Here is a 13530-nt window from a genome sequence, read left to right on the forward strand (position 1 = left end):
TAAACAACATAATTGTATAATAATCTTGGCCAATCCAATGCAAAAACATCTTTTTAAAATTTACCTTTTAATTTTTATTTTAAAAAAAAATTTCAATTATCTGCAAGCTGATGTACCACCAAACCTTCTAACATTTGCATAATTTTACATATTCATTGTACAATTTATTTTGAACCAAACCTGACAAAATTTGGGGGCAATTCAACATTTTTGAATTCTTTCTCATGCCATGAATCAATGTATCTATATAATAGATAACTACGATTACTATTCCTAGAAAATCAATGTATCTACATAACCATGATTACTATTCCTAGATAGACAGTTTGTTAAAAGAGGATCATGCTATTGAATTCCCTTAAAAAATATCATCATAGCTAGATAATAAATTATTGTATAAAGTTCACACATTTTGATCTGCATATTTATCAACCATTAGTGTCTATCCTATTTTCTATTTTGTCTATTTCCAATTTTATATAAATTATTCCAAATCATGCATCTATTTCCTTTCCATGTCAAAATATGTTGTTTGGATTGATTTCATCAAACATCTCTAGTACAATTGACTATATTAGTTAGCAATAATCACCTTAAAGCACAATTCATAAGGACTTAATACTCCACCCTAGGAAATTTATTACTGCATACATATCCATATAAAGGACAAGAATCTCATATAATTTTATAAAAAAAATCACACAAAGTTCTGAGTGACATTAATATATCCAAAAGAGAACCAATAGAAAAATAAAAATAACTAACATCCTCCAAAACATTTAGCCAGACCTCTAATCCCTTGCATTTCCTGTGTTATGCTACCATGTCCATTTCAAGTTGTTGCAAGCCCCAAATTAACACTTCCTCATTTTAGTTGCCATTATTCTTAAGCCCCACATAGGTTGGAATCACCTTTTGATGTCCCTTATAATTTATGTTTGTTAAAAATAAAGCAAGCATTCACAATTTAATAGTTCTTAATTCTCAAAAATTGAGCATTCATAACCTGTTTCTCTGAGGTGCTCAAGGTAGTTAAATTTCAAACCGTGGTGCTTAAAAAGATCTAACCCATAAATGTTTCCAATTTTAGATGCTTAAAAATCAAGTAGGAATAACTAAAGCATTGTTTTGAATGCTCTAAATATGAGCATTTCTAACTTGGTGCCTCATCTCAAGAAACAATTATTAATCTCCCTCACTTGGCTAAGAACTATTGAAATGTTCTTGTAATTGCATATGTACAAATGGAATAACTAGTGCACAACTCACAATGGAATATGGAAATCTCTAAGTATATGGCTCATTTGGCCAAAGGAAACGATCACAAGTTGAATTTAGGAGCAAAGATAAAAAGAAACTTCATCAGTATTAAGTCACAATCTAAAAAAGACTCAAATGTTATGCATGGAGTGACATTATCGTGAGAATTTCCCAAATATTCAAATAAAACACAGCAGCAGGATGTGCGATTTGGTATGATTCTTATGAATGAATTCATAGGATAAGATAGGAAGGAAGGTATTTTTTATTTCCTCCAAAGAAGAGATGATGCATGTAGAAGGCATGAGTGTTGCAACATAAAAAAGGGGTTTGAACTTCTAAGTCAAATGTTATAAGACAAAAATGCATCAATATTTTTTGAATGCTTAGAGCATACACTATATAGAGGTGTAGCTTGGACTATCTAAGAAACAACTTGTTGAGACACAAACACTACCACACTATTGGATATAGGTCTATATTTTTTATTTCCTCCAAAGAAGAGATGATGCATGTACAAGGCATGAGTATTGCACCATAGGAAGTGGGTTTGAACTTCTAAGTCAAATGTTATAAGTCAACAATGCATTGATATTGTGTGAATGCTTAGAGAATACACTATATAGAGGTGTACCTTGGACTATCTAAGAAACAACTTGTTGAGATGCAAACACTGCCACAGTATTGGATATAGGTCTATAACTAGAATAATCTATTGATGAATAGGAATTTTTCTTCTCCGAATCAATTTTAGTGAGGTAGTATAGAGACAATGCATTATAACACTATTCACAATCAGTTTCAAAGAGATATCAATTAAATAGGCTAATAATATTCTTTAACTTCTACAACTAGTAAAAAAACACTTTTGATTTTGAGTCCCATTCAAACACTTTCTTTCATAACTGATGATTATTAAATAATTCCAAGTCTTTAATTGGTTTACCATTAACTCTAATAAGAATTTCAATTATATTCATCCAAAACATAGATCATAAATTTCAAATTCAAATTATGAATTTGATGGTTTCAGATGAATGTCATTTTCAGTCACATATTAAATTTGAAAACACTTTTCCATGCTCTTAAAACATACCCATCAATTTGTTTTCAAACTGAACTCTTAAATCAAAAATTTATCTCCATTAATTTGATAACTAATTTTATTATTAAAATCTAAATATGCTGCTCCCGATCTACTCCACAATGTCATAAAACTCTAAATAAAAATCTGCATAAGATATTGATTCCTTTAAAATATTAAAAAGCTGATAATATTTTAGATTTCTTAAATAAAAAGAAATCTCCCTAAAAGGGAATCTGGGAATAAATAATGAGTTCTATATAGAGCATTCCAAATTCCAAAAAAAATATTAATACAAGCCCAAAATCTTCTCAAAGGAATTCGATAACTTCAGATTCAAGACTTGAATAAATACCATGTCATTAGACTATGAATCAGCCCATATAAATTGGATTTCTATGCCATTCTTGAACTTGATACTCCAGAAACTCAAATCATAAAAACTAGTGTTTTTCCTTTAAATCCATGAATCTGTTCACATTCCAAAATAATTGATTTTAATTTTTTAGCCCATTCATTTTATAGGAACCCGATACATAAGGGGACCGATTTGGAAGCATAATACATAGAAAAAACAATTGGTTCCTATTCTAGGTCACGCCAAAACAATTGATTCATATTCTAGGTCATGCTAGATTAGTAAATACACACATTGCTCTATAAATGTTAAATTCAGCCTTTGTCACTATTTAGAGTAGTAAATGGGTTCAGAAACTAATGCCAACCAAAATCAAGAAAATAAATTGGTAAATATGATTCTTTGTCCTATTTGAATAGAATTAAATCATTGGTTCCTTGCCAAAACTAATATGAAATCAATATTTATTTAGCCATAGAGCACAAAGGGAATCGATATCAACACATTTGCAATGATGAACTTCTATAGTGTTAACAGAAAATGAAAAGTTAAATATTATACTACCAAAACAATGGAGTTTCACAATTACATAACCAACTAGAATCTAATTCGAACATCAATTCATATTTAATACAATTATGATATTGGCCTATACAAGTCTAATGTTAATTGCACAATTAAAAAATGAGTTCAAAAATCCTTGCATAGGAAAAGGAGCATTTTGCAAAGTTAATTGCCAATGCAGTAATACAGCTTAAGGGTAGCACAAAGTCAAAAGTAATACATATTATTTAAAAGGTACGAGTATCATTAAAGAATTAGATAAAGGGTTCATATTAGACAAAAAGATTGGTGTAGTTAGCCAAAGCATATTGAAAATGCAAAAGAAATTGATAATTAATACATCTATCAATACTAACAAGATTAAAATATATGGAGCTTATGTACATGTAGATTCAATGGAAAAACTAGTAGGGATCGAGGTACCAGAGAGTGAAAATGAGGATAAAGGTGCACAATATCATTGTACACACAATGAATTGTTCTGTAAACAGATAGTTAATATATAATTTCATTGAAGAGAATTTTGTTGATACTGGTATACTTTCCATTGAGCATACTGATTTTAAAGGTATTGGACATCTGACTCTTATAATTGGAGGAGAAATTGCTTCAACATTTGATAGTTTAGAGTCAGTTAAACTTGGTCAGTACAAAACCATTGCAAAAACATGATTGGAGAGGAAAACTAATTCACATTTGAGGATTTTAGTAGGTGAGAGCATGCACCATAGTCTTATGAGGAGCAAGTTTTCATGTTTTGGACAAGGTTTAGAGGTCTTCATATGATGCATTATGCATACTTGTCCAAACTCCATTAGATAGTAGAGTACTTCATGGTGGTGGTTGACCTGAAATGCTGATGGAAAAGAAAGTGGATAAGATTAAAATTTAAAATGAGCACACTTGAAAAGAAGTCTCTTACCATTAATTCTTTTTCACATGCACATTGATTCTTTCACACATGCAACTTATTCCAATCAATATCGGGTCAGAAAATCAAGTTTGAATATGAACTATCGAAACACTCTATTAGGGTATTTTATGGGCATAAAATAGTGTAGTCTCTTTTATGTTACACATGCAATAAACCCTCAAATGTATCAAGTATTGAAGGAAATGTATTTTAGTTTATGTTTTGAAGGTTTGTAGAGTATCATGCAGAAATTTGGCACATGTTTGGAACCATAGAAGAAACTCTGATAAATCATAGAGAAAGTGGATTGTAACAATCTAAAGGTTCAGACTCTGTCCACTAAATTTAAGAAAAGGAATGGTCATGATGGCCTTGAGAAGAATAGTGAATAAAGTATCTAAGGTATCTAAAACCATTGATAAGATTAGGAGTCCTAGGCTAGGGAAAATATGTTGATTAAAAAACTTAAAAAGACAATTATTATCATAATATAGGAACAGGAGAATAGATCATTTATTAGTAGGATAGTGTTTTGGGGAATGGATCAAAGATGTAGGATAGTGTGTGAGGAAATTTGAGTGAAGGTAGTGTCTTACCACTTAGGGTGAAGAGACACAAATATTTAATAGTGATAGGTGTTTATTAAGTGAAAAGATGTCACATTGGCAAAGCTAGTAGCTTAAGGGTAGTTGAAGTAGAGATAGGGGCAAATGCATCATATAATAAAAGAATGAGACCTAGCTTATGAAGATAAAGACCAACATCCTTATCCAGTAGCAAAGTTAGAATTACTAGAGAGAGTACTCACAACAATAGTTTGAAGAGTAGAAGATCCAGTACCCAATTTAATAGTGGAAGATCCTTCAAATTTTATTACTATAAAATTTCCATATTTACTAGAATTAGAACTTATTTCATGTTCCTTCAACATGGAGCTATGGTTTGAATAGTCTCTAGAGCGTTCCAAAAGAAAAGTTAAATATTTTTTTATTTCTAAATAGAATTTGACTATCAAGACTCCAATCATCCACATCAAGAAGTAGATAGCTAGAAAATTTCTCTTAAATGTTTATTGCATTTATTAAATAACTATATTCAATCTTGCCTCTCAACTAATATTGAAGAGCTATCTAATGTACTTGTCCTTTTATGATAGATCATGGATTGTGACCTAAAAATTTAATGTGAATATTCTTACATAGTTGAATCCATAAATAAATCACAATCAATAACATGCACTATTGTATGACATGAGCCTTACAAACTCTAATTAATCTAGAACATTCTCTAGATGTGACTATAATATTACTACAGACATGGTCCAGGAGCTCCTCAATCCTAAAAAATTTTGGTTTGTAAGACTTGGTATAGGTTCATGGACATAGAATAATGGTTCAATAGAAATCCAAGTGTGTTCTTTTTCTTTGACTAATGGTTTGTATTTCATCTTGTAGCTAATTCCTTGCTAAAACTCCAAACAACTGGAAGAGCCTCCTGGCCAGTCAAAAGCCAATCAAACCTAGTCAAATAGCCCAAATAGGGGTCCAAGGAGTGATATGGGTGGATTAGGGTGTGATAAGTCCAAAAAAAATATAAGGAACTAATTTTGTATCCATTTGTGGCAAGGAAGCCCATGTTGTAAAAAAGTGTCAATTTTGCAAAAATTAAAATGTTGTAATGTTGTAATATTGTGCAAACTCGGCAAATCAATTATGTGCTTGCAAAAGGAGATCAAAAACACTTATCTCCACCCTACCAAGAATTGTAATGAGTGATTAAAAATATTTAAGCCTTTTTCCAAGGCAGTTGTATGGTTGAAAAATAATTATTATTGAAGAATGAATGAGAAGTTGCATTTTTTGATTGAAAACATGCCGGTAATACCTTTCATTTCTTTGTACATAATAGTTAATAATCACTATTACCTAGGTGTGTGCAGATTTTAGCTACATTTTGTTGATTTTTTTTTGTGTTTTATTCAAATTCTTTAAGTTCTGCTAGTTTTCTTCCAGAACTGGATAATTTTTTTGCAAAATGCAGTCTAATTCTCTTTTACATGGCTAAAATTGGTTGAAACCTTGGGAGATGGAAGTAGAGCCTCTAAAACATACATTGGAAAAGGTTCGAGCTCAAAACATGCAAGTTGTGAACTTTCCCAGCAAGCCCTAGGTAGGTCAAGTGTAGATCCGACTAATTAGAAGAGGTAAAATGAGCCTAGAAAATGCATGGGAAAGAAGTTCATGCCAAGATTCCTTTTGGAGGTGAAAGGGCATTGTGTGGAGGTTCTTGCATAGAAAATAAGCATTTGTATAAATTAGTTGAAGGGAGCTATAAGATCATTTCTTGCTGATAGACTTTGTAAGCGTTAAAACCCTTAAAAACCCTCATTTTTGGGAATAGTGTTGTATGGCTAGGGTTAGGAACCTAAACCAAGAAAATCCTATGCAAAATCAAAATGGGTATCCAAAAATGTAGTCTTTTTGATAGGTCATTAAGGAAGTTTGCAAGTTAATGTCCAAAAAACCTCTGAAGGGGGGATAATTGCACACAAAAGGGCTATAAGGAAGTATATAGCTAGTTTAAAAAATGATAGGAAAAAAGAACTTTGGAATGCTTGGATCTATTATTTTAAATTAAGACTAAGTAGTTAAAAGAATGAAGACTTCCCTACAATGCTAGGTAAGTAGAAGAGCAAGCTTTGGAAAATTAGGCATTGAAACCCAAGGGATAAGAAGGAAGTCAATTTAACCTTGTTAATGGACCTTATCTTTGAACATGGAAGGAGTGTGTTCCTAAGCTAGAATTTGTCATGCCCAAAATACGAGGGCAAAACACACAATTTTTTTTTTTTGAACTAAGATCCAATAAGATAACATGGTTGTAAAATATTTTATATTTTTAACTATAATGGAATTAATTGTTCGAGTAGTTTAAAATTTAGATAACCATAGGTACTTTGAAGATAGATGCAAGTTCACCATTGATATAGAAAGGTGACAACTCAATTTGAAACATATCATAAAAGAGATAGGTTGGGTGAACTTAATGTTCTAGAGAATCAATTGATTAAATCAAACGACTAATTCTATTTAACTAAAGTCCTAATCCTTCAATTGTTTTAATAATTCCTTAAAATAGTACCTCCTACGAATGACAATAGATTAACACAATAACTTATTCGATACATGAAATGACCTACTAACTAAAATGACATCTATCTCTCAATTACATAACCTTGTTTGCCATCAATTTAATTATGATCAACATACCATTAACCTTATAATGAACTGATCAACTAGCCCCTTCCATTAACCTAATGATTTGAATGACATTAAAAATTTAATCATTTACTCTAGGCTTAATGTCATTATTTAACCTCTTACAATTTCATTCTAAGATAATCACACCCCGATCCATAATCTATCCTAACCAAAACTTATCACTTACTAGAATACTAGCATTAAGAGAATTTATAACTCTAAAAGATCAATTAAGTTTAACTATTCAACTCAAGCTAACTACATTTTAAAATTTTAATCCAAAATCTAAACTAACCTTAGATATACACATAAAATAGAGGTAAACTTTATCATCAATTGTACTATGTATATTTTAATTCATAATTCTCTCTAACATACTTATAACAATCTAATTTTATTAATCTATCAATTACAATTAAAAATTGAAGACTAGAAATATTTCAATTAAATCTATAAGTAAATCTAAACTTTATTTAAAAAGAACTATTATAAATTTAAGTCCATATTAATAATGCCAATATAAAAATGAATCTAACTAATCTCACAATTATATAAAACTAATTAATGACATAAAATGAAATACAACTATAACAAAAGATAGCTAAATTAGAACTAATCAACTTGGGACTATCTTGATTAAAACAACTTAGAACACTAACTAACTAACATAGGAATAACAAGCTAAATCCCATTCTAAACCTATTTACTGATAACTATACTAACATAAAACAATTACATAAACTATCAACATACTAACTTCAACAGTAAATAACATACTAACTTAGCAATATAATATACTAACTAATAAATAACATACTAACTTAATAAAATGATACACAACTAAAAAAACTAGCCTAAGACCTACCCCTTTCCCCTGACATGGGTGGCTTCCCAAGGTTTGTACCACATCTGCCAAGACTACACATGCATTAGGGACAATAGGGAGTGTGCAACAAGTGGAGGGTTTGGAAGAAACAAAAAAATAAGTTTTCATTTATAACTTTTACAACCACCTTCCCCAAGTGAAATGCCTCAACTAAATCTCACCTAACTCCTTCCTCCCATGTCACCTGCCTAAAAAGTTGGGGCTGAATTGACCTATAGGAGTGCAATAAATGTTGGTTTTTCTTTTTAAAAGGAAGTATATGCTTTGTCTTGATTTACCATGGTGGAGTAAGAAGGGGTTTTAAAATCTTGACCTTAATAAATTTTGAGCCCAAAACTCAATACCAAGACATGCTAGACTAGGTACATGATCCCAAAGATTTTGTGGTAGAATTCTGCATTAAAAAAATCACTCACTTTATATTATTATAAACTTCTTTCCCTCCTAATCACCTTTGGCACCTATGCACTTGCAGGAGAATTAATGTCTTAAAGCTTATTTGGTAGGAAGAAGAGATAGGAGTCATAATATGAAGTTAAGTAAATAGTAATATTATTCTTAAATTCATTTAAATATGTAATGATAATAAAACCAAGCAAGGAATAATAGAGGAATCTCTAGATTCTCTGTTGCAAGGGGGAGATGACTTAATTCTTTCCCATACAAAATCCAGTGAGCATTTTTGCTCCTGGGAATGTATTCTTTTTCAAGCCATTATATTTTTTGTGTCAACTTCCTCTTCTTCTTTTTTTAACTTGCATAATTATTTAAGAGACATATCATTTTTTTAGTTTGATAGGAGTTGGTAACAATGAAGTGTATGCAAATATATCCTTTCTTTTGTCAATTTCATTTTTGTCATCTAATGATTTCATCAAGGAAGGTGATAATTCTGTTATTCTCAATTTAGGCTTATATACTTCATCCTAATTCATATAACATTGAATTGAAAACTTCAACATATCCAATTACTTTTCCCTAACATATTTGGAAAAAAACTTGAGGATTCATAATTCAAAAACATTATCCTTTAATCTATTTTTCCCACAGACATATGCATAAATTTAAAACACATAAGAGCAATGCAAGAAGGTTTTCTCAATCTTTTCTCTCTATTATTTAACCTGGTTCAAAGCTCCAGTAGGAAAGAACTAGTAAGAAAACTTGACATCCTTGCCAATACATCAAAATTTAAATACATTTTTACATAATGTTACAATTCAAATGAAATCTTTTTTAGGTCCTTCACAAGAGGTCTTTTCCAATATCTTCAATGCACCAAGGGAACTATGGAGAGACAAGAACCAACATGGAGGTAAAACAAGATTATATGATGAACAATTCAAGCATGCATTCCCAATCCAGTTTTGCACAATAGGTTCAACATTGAACCAAAATAGGGGGTGGAGGTGGATTTTCTCAATAGGAGATGTCAATCACCATACCATAACATAGCCTTTTCAGGGCTAATAATTCAAGAACTTTCGTTCTTCTACAAATGCCCTTTTGGGGCCAATATAAAAAAGGTATTCATTCCTTCCCTTCTTCAAGAATTCAAAATTTTCATATAAGGTATGGGATGACAAGTAGGGGCTCATGCACCCTGCCCTCTTTCTCTCCTCTCACCATGAGAGGAGAATCTACACTATTGAGGTCCAACTAAGGCCCTTCCCCCATACATGGCCACTTCTTCCCTATCCAAGGGCGAGTGATACCAAAATAATCCCCATGAAATCCCCTCAAAAACAAAACATCAAGGCAAGCATAATAATGACATCAAGAAACAAGTTAAGATCCCTCCAATTCAACCCCAACACACAAGCAAGCAATACAAGAACAACACAATGCCTTATGCATGATTCAAGCATGAACAACATGAAGAAACAATTCAAAAGAGTGAAGAACTCCTACCTTCACAAAAAGTTATGGCAAAATGGTATGTTGAGAAGAGCTTTTCCTTTTCTTCCTTCAACCTTCAAACTTTCTCCAAAATTAGAGATTGGGTAACAACCCCAAAACTACTCCAAATTGCCTCTAAGTATGATCCTTAACTCAAATAGACTTCAAGTAACCTCAAGATGGAGTTTTGAGTCACCAAATCAAGTAAGAGACAATAAATTTTTGTAATCAACCAAAAGTAAGGTTTTTGAGTGACCCTAAAAGTCAACCAAAGAGACTAAGGGGTTGGAAAGTGCTCCCCACCCATATCCTTACCCGTAGGGTACTTAAATTTAATATTTTTAAACCTTAAAGACTTAATAGAGAACAAACAAAGGCTAGGAGAATAGTAAGACCAATTAACAACCTTCAAAGGAAAGGAAAATGCAAGATAGCACAAATTAACAAGTGGTTTAGTTTCATCTTTCCATTGGGTTTCTGATGCAGGAGCATCTAGAGGTATAAAGGCAATCCTGTGTCAACCAAAACAATGTACTTAGACTTAGTTTCTATTTCATGTGTTTTCATTTTTGGATATCCATTTGGGTCAAATAAAGGTTCCAACTCTCACAGTTCCACTATCAATGTTCTAGGATAGAGTATTTGAACACCTTGGGATACATGTAAATGCCAAAAAAATAGGAGTATGTAATTGAGGCATCATTTTGGTGAACTAGAAGGTGTAAATTGGCTGAAATATTGTAATTTTAATTTAGAGCATTCCAAAACAAGAATTAGGTCGAAAGGCCCCACGGTTTGAAAGTTATTGCAATTTTTTGGTTTTTAGAGACCTCCTAAGAGTGCTTCAAAGTTAGGTTAGGGGCATTAAATAACCTCAAATAGGGCCAAAAAATGGGGGATGAGAAAATCTCCTCCATAGGGCTATAGAGCGCTTCGAGAGATTTCACAAAATGTAAACGGTTCGTCAATCAAAGCTACCGTTCAAAAGTTATGCCTCCCAAAAGTTCGGTTACCATTTCTAGATTCTTCTAGATTTGCGTCAACTTCTAACGCAGCTTCTGGAGCCTTCTATTTGGTTGGTGGATACTGACTAGCACTTTCTAGAAAGTAATCCTAATCCTTAAACCTCTGGGGTCTATTTAAAAACATTTATGGCATTGTAAAAGGCAATTCGGAGTGGAGTTTGAGAGGAGGTACTGAAAGGAGAAATTATCTCTAGATTTATACTATTGTAAGCCCATAGGGCATGTTTGAAAGTCTATTTTCTCTATACTAAATCTATTAGCTATTTACAAAGTTAATAAAATTTTTCCTTTCCTATTGTGTCCATTTTGTGCTTGGGTTGTGTCCCCATCAAGTGGTATGAGAGCTAGTTTTTCTGTGTGTAGACAGAGTGCCGATTGTAAGGCAGTTTGCAACAGGATTGTGTGGTTGTGGGTTTGAGTTAAGAAGATGCCTCCATGAAGAGAGCATGGTGGTAGGGTTGAAGCTATTGATCCTGAGGAGGTTAGAGCCCTCTAAAGGCAGGTATAAGCATTGTAGGAGGAGCTCTGTAGAGGAACAAATGTTGTTGTAGGCGACGAAAGTGAGGATGACAATGAAGAAGAATAAATTGGACTAGAAGGGGAATTTGACAGGGAGGTTCTGAATCAGGCAGATGAAAGGCTTTTTAGGGCCATTACTAAGTTTGGGAAAAGACCAACAATTGATTTGGGTGTATTTTCAGGAAATCTAAAATCAGATGAGTTGATCAATTGGATCAATGAACTGGAAGAGTACTTTGAGTATGAGGATATTAGGGATCTAGATAGGGTTAAGTTTGCAAAGGCCAAACTGAAAAGCCATGCCAAAATTTTGTGGCAAGAGGTTCAATTAGAATGAAATAGAAGAGGAAAGGAGAAGATCACAAGGTGGGATCGTATGGTGGACAAATTGAAGAAGCAATTCATTCCTGTTGACTACAAGCTTGATTTGTTTAAGAAGATGCATGGGTTAAAGCAAGCCAAGAATATACAGAGGAGTTCTATTGACTTCTTATTAGAGTAGGGCATGCAAAAAAAAATTAAGTGAAGGTTGCTCGTTATATCAGGGGGTTGCGACCTAGCATCTAGGAGGAATTAAGTCTGGTAAGAATGACCAGCATTGAAGAGGCATACCAATTTTCCCTATGAGTTGAAGAGAAGCTAAATAAGAGTTTTGAATGGAGAAAAAGAGGGCATGTTCAAGGAGGAAGGGGTAGAAGTAGGTCATCTAGAGGTTGAAATGAAACCCAAAAGAAAAATGAAGATGTGGGTACTAGCAGGAACCAAAGGAATGAGGGTTTCAGTTGCTCCCGTGATCAAGACTTTGGAAATTAGAGAGGAAGAGGTAGAGGATGTGGACAAGGAAGAGGAGGCTTCCATGGTACCTGTTTCCATTTCAATGAAGAAGGTCATTGTGCCTTTGAATGCCCTCAACGACAAGGAAGGACAAATAGGAGAGCTGAGGGTCAAGCTAGGGTTACTCATTTGGATGAGGATGCACAATCATCACATTCAGAAGATGCAGAAAGAGGAGAGACTTTAGTAAATGAAAGGGTCCTACTAAGTGGTGAAATTGAACCAGGACAAAGGAGGATTTTATTCCATACCAGGTGCAAGTGTGAGGATAAATGTTGTGATGTGATCATTGATGGTGGTAGCACTGATAACTTGTTATTAGAGGAGATGGTCTCTAAGCTGAAGCTCAAGAGGGAGAAACACCCCCATCCCTATCAGATTGCTTGGGTGAAGGATGATCATAAGGTCCTAGTAAGTGAAAAATGTTTAGTGAAATTCAAAATTGGGAGTTACCATGATGAAGTTCTCTATGATGTTATTCCAATGGATGTTTGCCATCTATTGTTGGGAAGACTGTGGCAGTTTGATAGACATGCAGTACATGATGGTCATGCAAACACATACTCTCTAACAAAGGATGGAGTTCGCCACAAACTGAAGCCCATGAAAAAGGAAGGAAAAAAGGTATGTAGCAGTGCTAGGATTTGTCTTGTTGATGGAAGAAAGTTTTTAGATGGTATGAAACATCAGTGTATGTGCTATGCTTTGATTCCTAGGAAAGATAAAGAAGGTAGTAGTGAAATATTGCTTGAAGTTTCAGATTTACTAGGTGAGTTTGGAGATGTCATCTTTGATAATGTTCCAGAAGGATTGCCACCGGTAAGGCAAATCAGTCATTAGATAGATTTAATTCTAGGAGCTAGTTTTCCTAACAAGGCTGCTCACAAGATGACTCCTACTGAAATCAAGGAGCTAAATAGATAAGTTC

The 13530-nt window shown here is 33.0% G+C and overlaps 1 pseudogene; it reads left to right on the forward strand.

Moving 5' to 3' along the window:
- The first annotated feature begins 3386 nt into the window (after positions 1–3386).
- On the forward strand, positions 3387–4216 carry LOC149566205 (T-complex protein 1 subunit beta pseudogene; annotated as a pseudogene).
- The last annotated feature ends 9314 nt before the right edge of the window (positions 4217–13530 follow it).

The sequence above is a fragment of the Cupressus sempervirens genome, chromosome 3 (genome assembly GCF_028749045.1).
Source record: "Cupressus sempervirens isolate cs-2001-9-10 chromosome 3, ASM2874904v1, whole genome shotgun sequence".
NCBI classification, from domain to species: Eukaryota; Viridiplantae; Streptophyta; class Pinopsida; order Cupressales; family Cupressaceae; genus Cupressus; species Cupressus sempervirens.